The sequence below is a fragment of the Nipponia nippon genome, unplaced genomic scaffold, assembly GCF_047370975.1.
Source record: "Nipponia nippon isolate SJK-2023a ecotype South Korea unplaced genomic scaffold, ASM4737097v1 scaffold_2, whole genome shotgun sequence".
NCBI lineage: Eukaryota > Metazoa > Chordata > Aves > Pelecaniformes > Threskiornithidae > Nipponia > Nipponia nippon.
The window spans coordinates 50,014,028-50,029,298 of NW_028262336.1; the positions used below are offsets into that span (position 1 = coordinate 50,014,028).

At 40.3% G+C, this 15,271-nt stretch overlaps 1 long non-coding RNA gene across 2 annotated transcripts in view; it reads right to left on the minus strand.

Annotated features, from left to right (window-relative positions):
• The window catches only part of LOC148055781 (uncharacterized), a 36,145-nt gene extending 30,877 nt beyond the window's left edge, over positions 1–5,268 (minus strand). For both annotated transcript variants that reach the window (XR_015704956.1, XR_015704957.1), the window contains exon 1: positions 4,916–5,268. This is a non-coding gene — a long non-coding RNA (uncharacterized LOC148055781). The remainder of the gene's footprint in view (positions 1–4,915) is intronic.
• Positions 5,269–15,271: the final 10,003 nt, after the last annotated feature.

Here is a 15,271-nt window from a genome sequence, read left to right on the forward strand (position 1 = left end):
CTCTCAAGAAAGTTAACCATGTTATTAATATCCCACAAAAAGTGATAACAAGTTATAACATCTTAGGTCCCTTCTGATGCTGAGAAGCCCAAAATGATACAGCACCAGACAGACCTCTGGCCATGGCATGGCACACTGCCTAAACTCCCCATCCATGGTGAGATCCACCAGCTTGTTGTCTTTAGCATTTTTATAGGATTTTCTTAGAAGCAAAGCAGCTCTATTCATCATTTTTACTGTGGTGCAAAAGGATGTTTATATGAAAACATGCTGCTTTGCTTCAAGATAAGATCAAGGACGTGCTGGTGGCATCATCACTGGTGACAAGTGGATGCTGCCTACAGGCTCTTTGGTTACAATCAAAGCTGCATTTATCCTACAGCAAGGGATGTCGGCGGCACAGCAGAGTCCTCAAGGCCAAGTCATATGTGTAGTATAGCATGGCATAGCACAAGCCTGCGCTGCTCAGGTCAACTGCTACGTGGATCGCTATCTATCTCCTCCATGTGCAATGATCTGCCAGGTAGGACCCGCACAGGGTTATTGGTTGTATGGTTATACAGAGCTGCACAGTGGTCTGTTGTTGCTGTCTGTGGTATAAAGGTGTTTGCAGGCTGTGTCCATTTGATGAAGTCATTATTTTGTAGTTTGCTTTTTCACTATATGTCTTTTCAAGCCTTGCAGGTTGACTGACTCCCTTAGCATTACCAAGGTACTGAGGACAGCCTTTTTCAACAACACATCCCACAAAAATCTCTGAAATCCTGTTAGGCCTTATCAGCAGGGTGAGCCGGGAGTCTCTGGGTGAAACATCAGCAGTCATGATAAGGCCAAAACTCTGCTCATATGGCATCACACGAGTAAAAGCGCTGAAGGGCATTAAGTCAAAGGCTTTCACTTTGTTGCTTTTCACAACTAGCATAGTAAGTGAGCTTCAGTGGCACTTGTTACCTGTTTAATGTGGGATATACCAAGATGTGTTAGGTTATTGAGATGCTTTAAAAATGTATGTCTTTCCCTTATCTATCTGTTGCCCCGTAAAACTTTGAAGTGGTTTCCTTTGAACGCTGATTCCTCAGGAGGATTGCTGCTTGGATGTTCGTCTCCACATGTAGAAAATGCATTCCAACATAAGCTAAAAACCTTCGGGCAAGGGAGATTTTACATAAATGCCAGCTGAGATACGAGTCCTGCCTGTTGTGGCTCAAGTCCAGTACTTCTAGATTTCTAACTTATTGTAATGCAAAACTACAAGTAAAATCCAATATACTGTTCGATAGACATATTTAAATATTTTAAATCACATAGATTGAATTCAGTGCCATTCAAAGCCTGACTAATGCAATTTGTAGACAAATTCAATCAGGTAATTTCCCCAAAGCTTATTAACTGATCTGAGTTTAAACTGATCTGAGTTAATGAAAGTGATGCTTTTGAAGCTCAGATCCAGTGCTTTGCAAGGTCAGGTATGCTGTGGTCTGAGAGCAGACAAAATAAATAGTCCATGTTTTTGTCCTAGCAAGTGCATGAAAGGCTCAACTAGTCATCTTTTCACAAAGTTAAATGGATTTTTTCCCCAACAAATTCTAACAGACTAGTCTTATCTTGTCCTAAAGGTGACACCTTGCAAATTAATTTCTGGGAGACTGTTAACACTTTGAAAGTCAATGAAGTTGGGTTGTTTCATATAGTTGATTCCAGAATAAAAAAGCCTGACTTTTTTAGGGAAACAGAGTTTTTGAGTGATGTTCAGATAGGTCTTCAAAAACATAACATGGAAGATTTAATCGTTTTGAAGATACTAGAGAAGAAAAAGACTATGTGAGGTTTAGATACTCTCAGTATATTTTTTTTCTCAAAATTTAAAGATAACTTCATACAGAAAGATCAAACTCTGCAAGAGTTTTTCAAAAGCTATTTCATTCCTTAAATAATTAAATGTAACATGTAAAACAGTCCGCTGGGGCATGTTATGAAGCCAGATGGCAGGTACAACAGTTAGAGAAGGGCTGGTAAGAATTCAAGTGTTTAATTTGTTAAAGGTTTTGCAAAACCAGCAAATGTTTGGATGGAAGTGTTACCCACACAGGACTCACCTACAAAATGAGCATTATAGCACCTCAGGTAATGCCTGCTTAGATCAAGAGCTTCCATATTGAACAGTACATTTAAATCCCATCAATGAACGCTCTTTATTTAGTCAAGCAAAGGTAAAGTTCTGTTCCTGAGGAGAGCAGATGGAGAGGTGCTCTGGTAAAGCTGCTAAAGAAGAAACAATGGTTGAATCGGTGAGACCTGCAAAAGCCCCGTCTCCTGAATGAAACTTTTTTCCATGGGGATTGCTGTAGTAGCAGCTCTCGCTCATACATTCCATTGTAAATGGAATTCCCAGAGCAAACTCCTGGTGGTGCAAACAGCACTGCTGACATGGAGTCCTAGTGAAGCAATGGGAGGTGAAAAACCCTTGGGTACTTTGTGTGGATTGCTACTGAGATGTAATTTCCCTAATTCTGTTAAGCTAAAAAAAAAAAGGAATAGGATAGGAATGACCTGACACATTATGGTTAAGGTTATTCTTTAAGATTTGTGAACTTCTGAAAGATGTCATCGGAAACTGCTTTGATATGAATATAGGCAAGTATCAAAGTGACAGCATTATCATTTATTTCCATTTATTGTTAAAACCTTCAAGCTTCAGTGAAAAACTGTGAAGGACCTGATGATTTCTGCTTCTACAGGACATGGTAGTTTTCTGGGGTAATAGAAGATTTCTGGTCCATGAGGATCATGAAGAGCAAGCCAAACAGATAGTATTGGATGCAGCCATTGTATTTCAAGGGAAAAACGGTCTGAACACGTTTTCTCAAGAGAGAACAGCTGGATGAATGGCCCATTAATAACGGCAGTAATATGATAATTCTGTCCTATGGTTCTAATAATCACATTCTAGATCATTTTTAATTACACAAAGCGTGCATTTATAAAAAGGTCACAAGAAAAACTGTCAGCTCCTTTATAAATATCATGGATTCTAGTTGTTTACGGGTTTAATAAGTTTTTCCCTCCCAAGTTTAAAAAGATTGCATTAAAGGAATGAATATTATCTTGGACTGTTTTCATGGGCAGTATTTAACATTGCTTATACTGACTGATTGGTCACATCGGCACATAGTCTGGCACAACAGGAATCATTTGGAGAGCAAAACAGTTGGTGGTCAGGACTCACTGTCCGCATTATATGCATTTTAGGGAGGTTTATTTTAGAGAGATACTATAGTCTAGTACTTAGACTGAATGCCCGTTAGCTGTGCTTCTGCAGAATGTCTTCCAGCTTTGTTTCAGCTGAGAGGAAACCAGAGGATGTGTTTCAAGACCGTTCCACATGGTGAACCGAAGCACAGCAAGGACAAATAAGTGGGAGAGTTGCTTCCAGTTGCATTCACTCCTTGTCTAAACAAATATGCTGCTGTACATACAGCCTGTGACAAGAAATGGGCGTATTTGTGGCTTCCTGCCCTAAAAATGTTCAGCTACATTAGAATGACTGATCTGAGGAAGGACCTCTATCTACTGGGCATGAATTGCTGAAGCAGAGGCGTAGGAAGAAGTAACGTATGTATCCCCTCCAGAGGAACGTCTTCAGCTTCACCTCATTCCTTTGTTTTCAAGGACATGGTATAGCAATTAGCTGCACTGGATACTAGCCAGAAAAAGCCTGTTAGGACTTTCTCCAAAGCCGGTTTAAAAAAGTGCAAAACCCTCTGGAACAATATGCACCAAGGGACTTCCACATTGTGTTACCTGCTTCAGTGGAAACAGAGGGAAATTACTCTGTGATAGTTGTTCACACCATGGTTAGAAACCCATGAAATACTAGGGTACGTTCCAAGTCCTTGGGCTTGTCCACAGTGAAGTCAGAAGTTTAAAAATTCTTAGTGATGGACTTAAGTGAAAATGGATAACACCCAATCTTCAGCCAAAACATAAAAAAAAAAAATAATTTAATCTTCTTAAAGAGATAGAGAATGGAACTGTGTTTAGAGCTTTTTGGAACATAAACTGCAGCTCTTTGCATGAACAGATAAGTGAACCGAGTAACATTTCAAACAATATTAGTATTTGTAAGCACAGCTAACATATCTTAATGTAAAAAAAATTATATGTTTACATGGTTTTGGAATCATAATATACTTTTCAGCTACCTGTATTTTTTTTTATGTACTCTGAAATGGGAGGTGGTTTAGTATTAATGAATAAGAGATGTATTTATTAAAGCAGTTTCCAAGGATCAAATTTTAAAGTGAAAATTATCAGAAAAGACGCAGAAAGTAATTCCTCTAGGTGATTTTAAAAAGCATAGGAAAAAGGATGGGAGCACATAAACTCCTAAACTCCTAAAACTCTTCAAATCCTGATAGTAAAAGTTGGGACATAAATTAATATAGATGAAAGGCAGAGGGGAGAGAGAGAGAAAGGAAGCCAAAGGAGTAATAAGCAAAAGCTTTAATAAAAGTGTTGTTCTAGATACTTACAGAGCAAGAATGAACTAGTGGAAAAATACAATCTCCACTCAAAATCCTATGAGATCTAGCAAAAAAGTGCATTTAATGCATCAAAGGAGACTAGCAGAAGTGTTCTGTTTACAGAATGGTCTGTAGGATAGGTGACATATATGTATAAATCTCAGAAAAACAGAAGATCAACATTCAGTATAAGTACACAGCTGTCTAATCGAGCCATTAAAAAACACACACACAAACAATTCTTATTCCTTTCGGTACCACTGAATTAGCTGGGTGACTTCTTAACCTAGGCTTGCTCAGGACTCAGCAGCAAGAGTTGTTCTCAACTGTTTGCTTGTTAAGGTGAAGGCTTTGCTAAATATATCCCCAGGGCTGATGCTGATGCCACTTACCCAGCAGTAAAATTCATGGTAGGTGTGGTTGTCTGTCTGGCTCAGCAATGTCTCGAATTCCTGGTGTCACTGAGCATGCTGTTGGAAAATAGGTGTCGATCCCTTGAGCCGCTGCTGCTGGTGGTGTCCTTCCCCAGGCAGTGTTTTGAAAGGAGGGGCAGAGGCGAAGGCAGCCTGCCCACAGGCAGCCCAGGGCAGTAAGAGAGGCAGCTGGCGCAGCTCCCCCTCGGGCCAGGCAGTGCTAGCAGCATCTGGCTGTGGTTTAGTGCCCAGGGTGACCCAGCGGCCACGCTGGCTCTGGTATCAGCCTTTATTCACTTGTCGCAAGAAGACACAGGTTGGCTCTAAACTGGGGGACGTCCTGTCAGAGATGAATATTCTGGTAAACTGCTCAGAAGATACAGCATAAAACCACTGCAAAGGCAGACAATTTTGTCATTCACTGCATGCTCCTACTCCTTAGGGCGTTTTTCGCCGCATTGGGTGCCCATAACACAAAAAGGCTGCATAAGCTTACACAGTGCAAGTCACTGTTGTCATTATTAGATAGCCACAGACATAAGACTTTGTTGCATACATGCACGACTTTACTGGCTCGCTCCTAAAGCAGAGGAATCTCAGAGGCAATTTAAAAGAGCACGCTTTGGGCTCAAATCCTTAAAAGTACTGAGGTGCGTAAATTTACATTTCAGAGGGAGCAGCATACTGAGTGAAATCCAAGAGCTAGTTCTTGGGCACTTAAACTGTGGCTGTGATGTGAGCACCAAATTCAGGAGAGAGATCCAAAATAGTCTCTTCCCATTCCCAAATGCACCTCTGGCATCTCAGATTTTGAATGAAAGAAACCTTGTGCTCATCGCCTCAGCTGGACAGACCATTTCTGTGCCAGACTCCTCTCAGGCTATCGAGGAGTCAGAATTTCGGCAGTGTCACATTCTGGTATCTTTGCTTCTATTCACTCAGTGTACTTTGACTCCATTTTAGGAGAGTAGTGAAGTGGTAGCATTTTCATTTTATTTCCAGCAGCAGCCTCCTTCCCACCTGACAGCGGCAGTCCTGGCTTAAGGAGGAAGTGGTGTTCTGTGCAAATACCTCCCGGGGTGGTTTGTAAGCGGCACCTGGTGACTCCAAACTCTGCACGGATGGTGAAGAGTGAGCAGCGCTGTTCTTTGTGCAATGGTACACTTTTCTTTTTCCTAAAAGAAGAAAAACAGATGCCTAAAAAATTCACTAACACAAATGCAGCTATTCAAATTTTCACGTAGAAGGGCAGACTTTACTATTTGAGCAGTTGTTTTTTCACCAAAAAGGCATTCTGGCTGATCCAAGTTTGCTACTTGATTTAGCAAAGACAGAAAAAAGACTCACTTCCTCTTATTTCTGTGCAGGCTCAGCATTTGAAGTGAGTAACAGAGCCAATAGGATAGTTGAGTTGTGAGCAGGATTCAGTTCCCTCCTCTGCATATGGGAACGTCAACGCACAGCTCTCGGAAGTGAAGGGTACAGGATATTCTGAATTGTTCCTGAATAGCTGCTTCTGCTCCCCTTTGCACTAACTAATCCAATAGGACGTATTTATTGGAACAGTAATAGCAGTTTGGGGGTTGTTTACTTTCCCATTTTGTACAGTCTTTTTCAAGATGAAAAATTAGGATATTTCATTTCAAAATTGTCACAACAAAATGTTTTCACTCATTTCAATTTTTATCTTCAACATCTTCTAGCTTATTGAACAAGGTTCATAAACCTGATGTGCAGACAGGTATTCTGAATACTTAACCAAATACTCAGTGGCTATAGTAACCAGGCTCACTCCTGTATCTTTTCAGTTCAGACAACATTAGGGAAGTCACTCTTCTGATTATAAACTGAAGCAGACACTCAAAGCAGCTCCACCGAATTTGTGTTCTGATGGGAGGAGTGTTAGCACTTATCTGCTTTCTGAAGGCACAGGGTGGTATTTTTGTACTATTAAAAAATATTCTGCATTGCTGATGTCATCACACAGGTTTGAACATGAGCTAAGGTTTGATGAAAATGGGGTAAAGAATTGCTTTTCAGTGTTTGCTCAGGTTGTGAGGGGAAGTTTTATGGCAACAGGAGTGTCTCAGCAGCAGTGCTCTAGCCAAGCAGAAAATAAAAAGAAATGCAGGAGAGCTTTATTTTGAGCTTATTTTTGTATTTTTGTTTTCTGGTTTGGGGTTAGTACCGCAAATCCTGCTACAACATGTCATTAAATAATATTTCTGAGCTTATCTTCTATTTCCTATACTGATAAGTACTCATCATTTAGGCTGGGAAAGGTACATGCCAGGCTGAAGCAGGAAATGCCTGTGATTTCATGTGATCCACGCATCTGCAATTTATAGATGATCCTAGGTTTCATTGACATGAGCTATGGTATGAAACTTGAAAAGATGGTCCAACCAGTGCAGTCATCTTATGCCCTTAAATAGGGAAGGTTTTAAATCCAGAAAAAACCTGACAGCAGGTTTTAAATCCAGAAATTGTGGAGCCTAGTTCAATTAGAGGCAGATTTCAAAAAGTATTCAGAGACTTAAATTTATCTGGGCTTGTGGAAGCATTTGACAGCTGCCAGTGCAATTCACTCTGGAACATCTTGAAGGTCTATTGCATGCCAACAAAAATCATGAACCTCATCAAAGTTTTATGCCAAGGTTCTGCTTGAACAGTTAAGGTAAATGGGAATTTGCACAAATGGGTTAATCAAACTTGCCTGTCAAACACAGACTCATTCATTCAAAATCCCTTTGTCAGACATTGACTTTATTACAAAAAAAAAGGTTAAGATGATATGAAGCAGGCATGCCAAACCAGAAAAGCACTGTACCAGAATATTAAAATGGTACTGCCAGCTCAAGCCTTCTAAATTATAAGTACAGACAAAAGCCTTAAGGACTGTCCCTCCCCATGAAAATAGACAAAGGTACTGATCAGCCAGGCGAGAACATCCTCCAAAAATGGACCTACTGAGCAATTGAGTGGCTCCCACTGTATTACAGTAGGAGGCAATGCCATGCAAGAGGTGAGTCAACCCTAACTCACAGGAGGATGCCTACCAAGGGCGGCCACCTGAAGAAAAGAATGTCATCAAGTACCAAAGCAGTGCCTCGCCTTCAGCAGCTTAAACAAATTTTCATCACTAATAATCTAGACTGTATGTGTCCCAGGTTGTCCGTGCCTACAGCCAGGGGCAGGCATGCTCCATAGTGTATCACATACCTTCCCCCTCCAGGTCTGGGGACCTGCTGGAGGGCACCGATTCTCCCTGTCTGGCTGCAGTTCTAGATATCCTCACAGTGGGAATCCAGTGGTGTGCAGATGTGTATAACCAAATCTTTTCTTCCCCTGTGCAGTCAGGATATGGCCATGGACCTTTCATGAAGACCATGCTACAGACAAAAGAGTGGCTCTCAGAACAGGGACTGCCTACATATCCCCTGTTCAAATGCACATGTTGAAAACACACCAAAGGCAGAAGTAAGTGTCTAAATGACCTTGAAAGCAAATGCTTTGGAAAAGGTCTGGAAATTAGACAGACTAACTATAAACAACATCAAGACTCAAAGGAGATAGCAACAACTGATCTCCAAAGTTATTCAGAAAAGAAAAAGGAAAGAAGCGTACTGTAACTGTATTGCAGATGAAGCCACAGCAGGTGCCAGAAAAGGAACTGACTGGACAAATAAACCATTTACTAGACACTACATTGGTAAAATGCATGCAATTCCTCTTAATCCAAACAGCTAGCCATAAATTCAAGTTTTGTAGGTTACTCCAGATAACTGGAGAACCTGATGTTTGAGTCAGGCATTTTCTTATTCTGATTGTTATGCAAGCTTTTATTCATAAGAATGGACAAAGTCTTGTTTTCTTGGCCACAACAAAGATGGTCCCAGCCACTGTAGATATTTTCCTTTTCTCAGCACAAGCGTTCTCTTGGCCAGGGCCTGCAAAGACTCTTGCTGGCTCCTTCCCCATCCCACAACACTACCCTTGCTGCCTTTGTAGGCTTCTCCTACAAGCTGTCTCACACTGCTCAGCTCTCCCTCTCCCCATCATGAACTCATGCATGCGGAGACACCTACCTGCTTAGGACTCTACTCAGCAAAGCATCTATTTCCAAGTAGTTTGAAATTCCTAAGTTGCCTTTGCCTTTCTTGTAGAAATCAGTGATGGGTGGTTAGAGAGTCCTATTTACCTGCTGACTTTCAGGGAAGAGTTTAATGACTTCTCATAACCACTTTAAATAAAGTGGTGATGCCCAGCAGCTTCAACAAGGTGTAACGCAGACTGCAGGACTGCAGTAGCAGACGCATATAACCTTGTCTGAGACATAAGGATATCTGATAGTGCAGAAATTCACTACTATTCAGCTACCCAAACATGCAGATAGGTATCAAGTGGGATTTACAAAAATGCTGGCACCTACATTACTTTATAAAGCTGCCCCTCAGGACCTGATTCAAAGCCATTGTAGTCATGGAGAAATTACCATCGACTTCATTAGGATTCAGTTTAATGTTGCACACACCTTTGCTGCCTTTTGCTGTCTCTGTTCCTGTGACTTGAATTGTTCCCTGATGGCATTGCAAAAAAAGGATGGAAATGTTAGCAGCAATGCATGGGAAATTGAATACCAGTCCTCCTGGTTTTGACAGTGTCTGTTCAATACAAAAAGAAAAATATTATTTTTAAGCCTTAATAGAATTGTTCTGTTCATATCTTTAAAAGATCACTTAATCTTTAAAAAAAATCTAAACAAAAGTGAAATATTCCAACTTGTTACTTTCAAAAATTGTGAAACTTCACTAGTTGGAGTAGGCTGACTGAAAAACTATCCCATGTTCCTGCAGTAAACATCATGTCCATGGAAACCATGTGCGAGAATTTCATTTCTACATCACTGTAGAAGATATAAAATCTGCCTTCAGTAAATCTTTTCCAATATATCACAATGTCTGATGACAAGCAGTTAATGTCAAAATCTCCTTCTCTAGCTGTGCTAGGCACCAAACCAAAGACATTAACTAAAACATGACAGTGTCAAGCTACCTGCAGAATAAATAAGGGGACAAGTTTTTTTAAGAGTACGTGATTGGATACTGTCTGAATTGGGAAGTGAAAGAAAAGTTAAAGGGAAGATGGAATCAAAAACTAAGAAACAGGAACCAGTTATTTTACAATTTTGTAGTGCTGGAGAGAGGAGAAGGAAGATAAACAAGTGTAGTGGTGCACGACTGGTCTGCAATGGTGAAGAGATAATTTTGAATTTAAAAAAGCTTAAACCTGTGATTGTTAAAGAGTAATCCTGCAGGCCGAACTGCTCTGCATCAGACCCAATGTCCATCCCAAGCTCGTTGCTACAAGCTCTTACCCACAGGGTAACTAGCCTGACTGAAGAGCTATTTCCATCATCATCTCTACTTGCAGACAGTGGAGAGGAACCGGCCGCAGAAAGGCTGATCTCAGGAATGGATAACTGCTGTTTGCAGGCATGTCCCAGCACAGTGTGGGGAAGGCAGAAGCTGGCCATAAGTGGGGGAGGGATCTCACTACTGGAAAGAAGTAAGGTTGTCAGTTAGATAGGCTTGTTCTCTTTGGTCTGCCTCCTCAGTTTTAAATATACGAACACCAAAAATTTTCTGTAGCTGTGTGGGTGTTATGGATGTGCACTATCCCTAGCCAGTCAGTCGCAGATGCTCATATGAAGTGGTGCAAGGCAACCAGCCAAATCTGTAGCACACGTGTACAGCATGCATGTCACAACTGTGCAACAGCTCCAACAGCACAGGAAATCCAATTTCCTGCAAAAAACTTCAGTAGCCAATCAGCCCATGAGCAGTAAGCCTGACCCACCCCAGAAATATTAGTCGGATGGCACACGCACTGTGTGCGTTTGGGACACTCACCACAAGGCTCTGCATAGATGGCTTGGTTGAAGATTTACATTACAGATGTTTGCCAACTGTGGGATGTGAAAAAGCTTAGCAGTTAGCCTTAGGTGCCCATGAGATAAAGTGTACCGCTGATGTAGGATTCGTTTGGTAAAACAGATGGCTACATTCAACCTTTTCATGAGTCCCTTTGCAACTGGTCGAGACAAAACAGCCCTTCCAAAAGATGTCTTCTGCTTCTGAAGTAGGCACTGGAATGAGGGAAGATGACTACAGTGGTTATGCTGCCCAACAGGCATGTGTCTGAAAATGGCAGCATAAAATTTCAACAAAACGGAAATTTATGACATTTCTGTGTTGTGTTGTTTTTTTTTTTAATCACAGTCTATAGAGAGTGGCCAATTAAAAATGTTTTAATAACTCCCTCCTGGCCAGGGGCGCCTCTGGCAGCTGCCACAGGGCTATGGCCACAGCATCTTCCATGTGTTTTTTTGTGGGTGCAAACACTGCCTTTCTGCCATCTAGACATGATGTGCCCAGCTGCTCACCATGGCAATACCCAGCTCCCAGACTCTTCCCTTGGAGCAAAGAAGGACCCACTTGTCCCCCTTTCCTCCAGGCCAGATGAAAGCTCAGTGCTTTCCTGGTGGGTCACTGCTGCCTCTTCTGTGTCCTACGCAATGTGTGTGCTTGGTTGACTGAATTAATGCAGATGATACAGTCACAAAATAGGAATTTTGGTTTTCTGGAATGAACAGGTGTAATGAAAACAGTTCTCTTTTTATGTAAGGGAATGTGTATAATTTCCAATAGCAATGTTTTCTTGTCTAAGGCTTGCAGTTGGTTACAAATCAGCTCTAGATATAGTGGACTGCAACGCTGTTTGTTAGTTAACTCAATAGAAACTTCAGCAATGTTGCAATGTCTCAGAATCAGAGTGTGAAGCAGCTGTGTGTAATTGTATAGTAGTCTTTAACTGTATAGCTATCTGTAATCAGTTCTGACTTAAATCAAACAGCTTCATGGATTTAAAGTAGCTAAGTTTTTCCCAGATAAGAGTGAGTACTCAGTTGTTATTGAGATACAGTTCACTTAAGCTCCTTGGCAGATTTTCAAATGCTGTCACAGAGATATATAAAAAAGTCCATTAAAAGAAAAGTTAAAATGTGTCAGATATTTGAGGTGCTTAAACCATCCTATATAATACATGTCTCTATTTCTGCATAGTGTAATGAGATAGTTCTTCCTGAAGCCCAATTTTTGAAGGGAAGAACTTCTTAGTTCAGATGTTACTGATGGAGAAATCTCATTCAAGTTTAAATTTATAATTTTTACTTCAGGAATGTTTTCAGTAAATAGGAGGTTCTGTTCCAAACATGCCACCAAAAAGTATTGTTTGTTATAGCTGAGGTCTAATACCTCAAAGTTATCTAATTCTTTAAATGCAAAAGAACTGGTGAAATCCAATTCATTAAGATATATACAAATATTACAGATTAAGTGAAAAGGTTAATTCAGTGTCATTGAAAGCCTCACCAAGGACATCTGAAGACAAATTCAAACAAGCTCTATCCTTAAGATCTTTAAACTGATTTGCACAAATGAAGAAAATATTTTTAGACCCAAAATCAAGACTTTATGATATGATTTACAACACTGATTTTTTGAGTAGTACATTTGCCCTTTTTCACTATCAGAACATGTTATTGATGCATTTGACTTGGTGTTTGGTTTTTTTTTTTTACTTCCAGCTGTAAAGGTAATCTGTCAAGTTGCCTTTTTTCTCATATATTTAAGAAAAATATGGTTTCCTTTGTTTGTGGGAACATTTTATTTTCTTTCAGGGATAGATCTGTGAGGTTATTAAATTCCTTGAAGGCAGACATGTCAGCTTTTTTAATAAGGTTTGGATCAAGATCAAGGACATTTAGCTTTTTAAGGGTAAACAGAAGTTTATGTGTGCTTTGTTTGCTCTTTGAAAACACCCCTTAACATGTAATGACTTCAGTGATGACTTCCTCTAACTACAATGATTTTAGAGATAATAAGTGCTGAGAGAGGTTACAGTACTGTGAGTAGATTTGCTTCTGGTAGTTCAAAGATAAATCCTGCTTCTCCAGAGCAGATGAACTTTGTACAAGCTCTCCAAAGGCTGTCACCCGCATGAAGAAATCAGATGCAAAAGGGATGCACTCGCAGCTCTGGCAGTTTCTGAAAGCAGACAGCAGGTATTTTGGGGAGTCAGAATTAAAGTCTGCTTTGTTAAGGATGCATTTCAACAGGAGGGTTTCCAGAGCAATGTTCAAATGGAAAAGTATCATTGAGGCACTATGACTCAGGTCAAGGTGCTGTAGAGGTACGGGTAGGCAGGATGGCACCCAGGTCAGGTTACTGTGGGACAATGACAACATGGTCAGGTTGGTGAGAGTGGGACACCCCCAAATTCTGTGGGAAAAGATTTTTCCATAGGGGTCACTAAAGCAACAATTCTAATCCCCACCGATTTCCTTCAAGATTGTGGTGCTGAGAAAGTGTTGTACTGGAGAAGATGCTGCTGGACATGAGCCTTAGCCGGGTAACAGTATCTGGAAGGCCTCTGGGTATGGTCTTCAGTAATCATTGCCATTAAGATGCAGTTCCTTTAAGTTTTTTAAACTTGAGAAAATTGCATTTAATCTATACAAAGGCTGGAGACCTCTCCTGGTTAGATTCTTTGACCTTAACGTGCCAACTCCAGTCCAGTCTCAAAATCTGAAGGTTCTCAAAATTGCTAAAATCCTCTTGAGAAATTTCTTTGATACTCTCAAAATGTCATGATTTTAGGATGCACTATTTCTCTAGTTCTCCCAGGCCTCGCTTAAATTCAAAGCTTGCTGAAGCTACTTATCACATACTAAAATAAGGTATCAATCCTGTAGTACAGACTAAGCAGTGTGCTCATAGTCTGCATTAAAGTGACCAACTTAGATTGCACTCTGGTCATTCACTTGAGGGCAAGCAAACACCTTTGCATGAATAAAACATGTAGGAAGCGTTGGCATTAGCTATTGCAAGCCTTCAAAGCCTCTTCAGGAAATTAAGAATTAGCCTGAAGGAAAAGCTTTAGTGAGGAAAAATGTTATGAAGTCCTCTACACTGGTAATTCAAAAATTATTTACATTAACAACTGGATCACATGCAGCAACAAACCTGAAACATAATGCAATTCTCTAGCACAGCTATTCCTACACAACGCTGTCATGCACAATCACACAAATTAAAAATAACCCAAACCACTTTCATAACTAACAAAAAAAGATTTAATATGGATTTATGCTGAAGGAGATAACTGTTTACCTGTAGAAATGACAAACAGATGCTGGCAACTAATGCAGTGGTTTTACTGCAGTGAGATGAAGGGATGTGTCTGGATATGCAATATAGGCGTGTCTTCTGCATCATTGTAAAATGACATGAGGATGTTTCCTGGATATGCTTGCGTTTAATGCATATGCATATGGATGCATATAAAATATCTCATACTGAATAGTTAGCATGAGCTATTTTGTTATCTAAAATGAGGACAAAGAATAATGACCAGAGAGAATATAGACATTTGAGATTAATGCTGAGTCAATTTGTTTGCTCTGCAGAAAAAGCCCCTGTAAAACAGGAAGTGAAAGTGAGATAAGGGAGGAGGTCAATAAAAAGCGTTAAGAAATATAAGAAGTAAAATCATTATGTCCACTTAATGGGTGGGTGGGCAGGTGGTGATCAGCAGGCAGAGGAATGTGAGGAATGATTAAGAACTAACTGTCTCAACAATACTCTTCCCCAAGAACAAAAATATATCAAATTCAGATTCCGGTCATGCTCCAGTTTGTATTGTTTCATTCTGCCAACATGCATTTTCCATTCAGTTATACTACAAGAAATTTTCCAATTCTGTCCATGAAAAATAACTGTATCATATTATTAAGGCACAACAGCTACTGTGCTCTACTGTAGGCTTGACAATATTTTGAGAGAGAGTGAGAACAAGACACAGGGAGAGAGGGAGAGGGAGAGGGAGAGGGAGAGAAGGAGAGAGAAGTTATCAGAAATTCTTTAAATTATCAGGAATTTATGAACAGGAGTTAATGTAATTTTAGACTTTTTTTTTCCCTGCACACTACGCAGTATAAAACAAATCACAACAAATCACAGTTCAGGACACATAGAGGAAGACTTGGAAATGAGAGGGAAAGAACATAATAGATTCACAAGGCAATGAGGTATTAAGTGCTGTTTGCGTGATATTCAGATTACTTCATCTTTCATTTAGGTGGTCTTGGGTCTGCAGAATTTCCCTTGTCCTTCAATCCCTGCTTCTGCTCATCCGTCTCGAGCTTACACTCAGTGAAATGGCAACCCTACCTCCAGCCAAAGAGGACTAGCTAGGAGAATTTCCGAAGAGGCT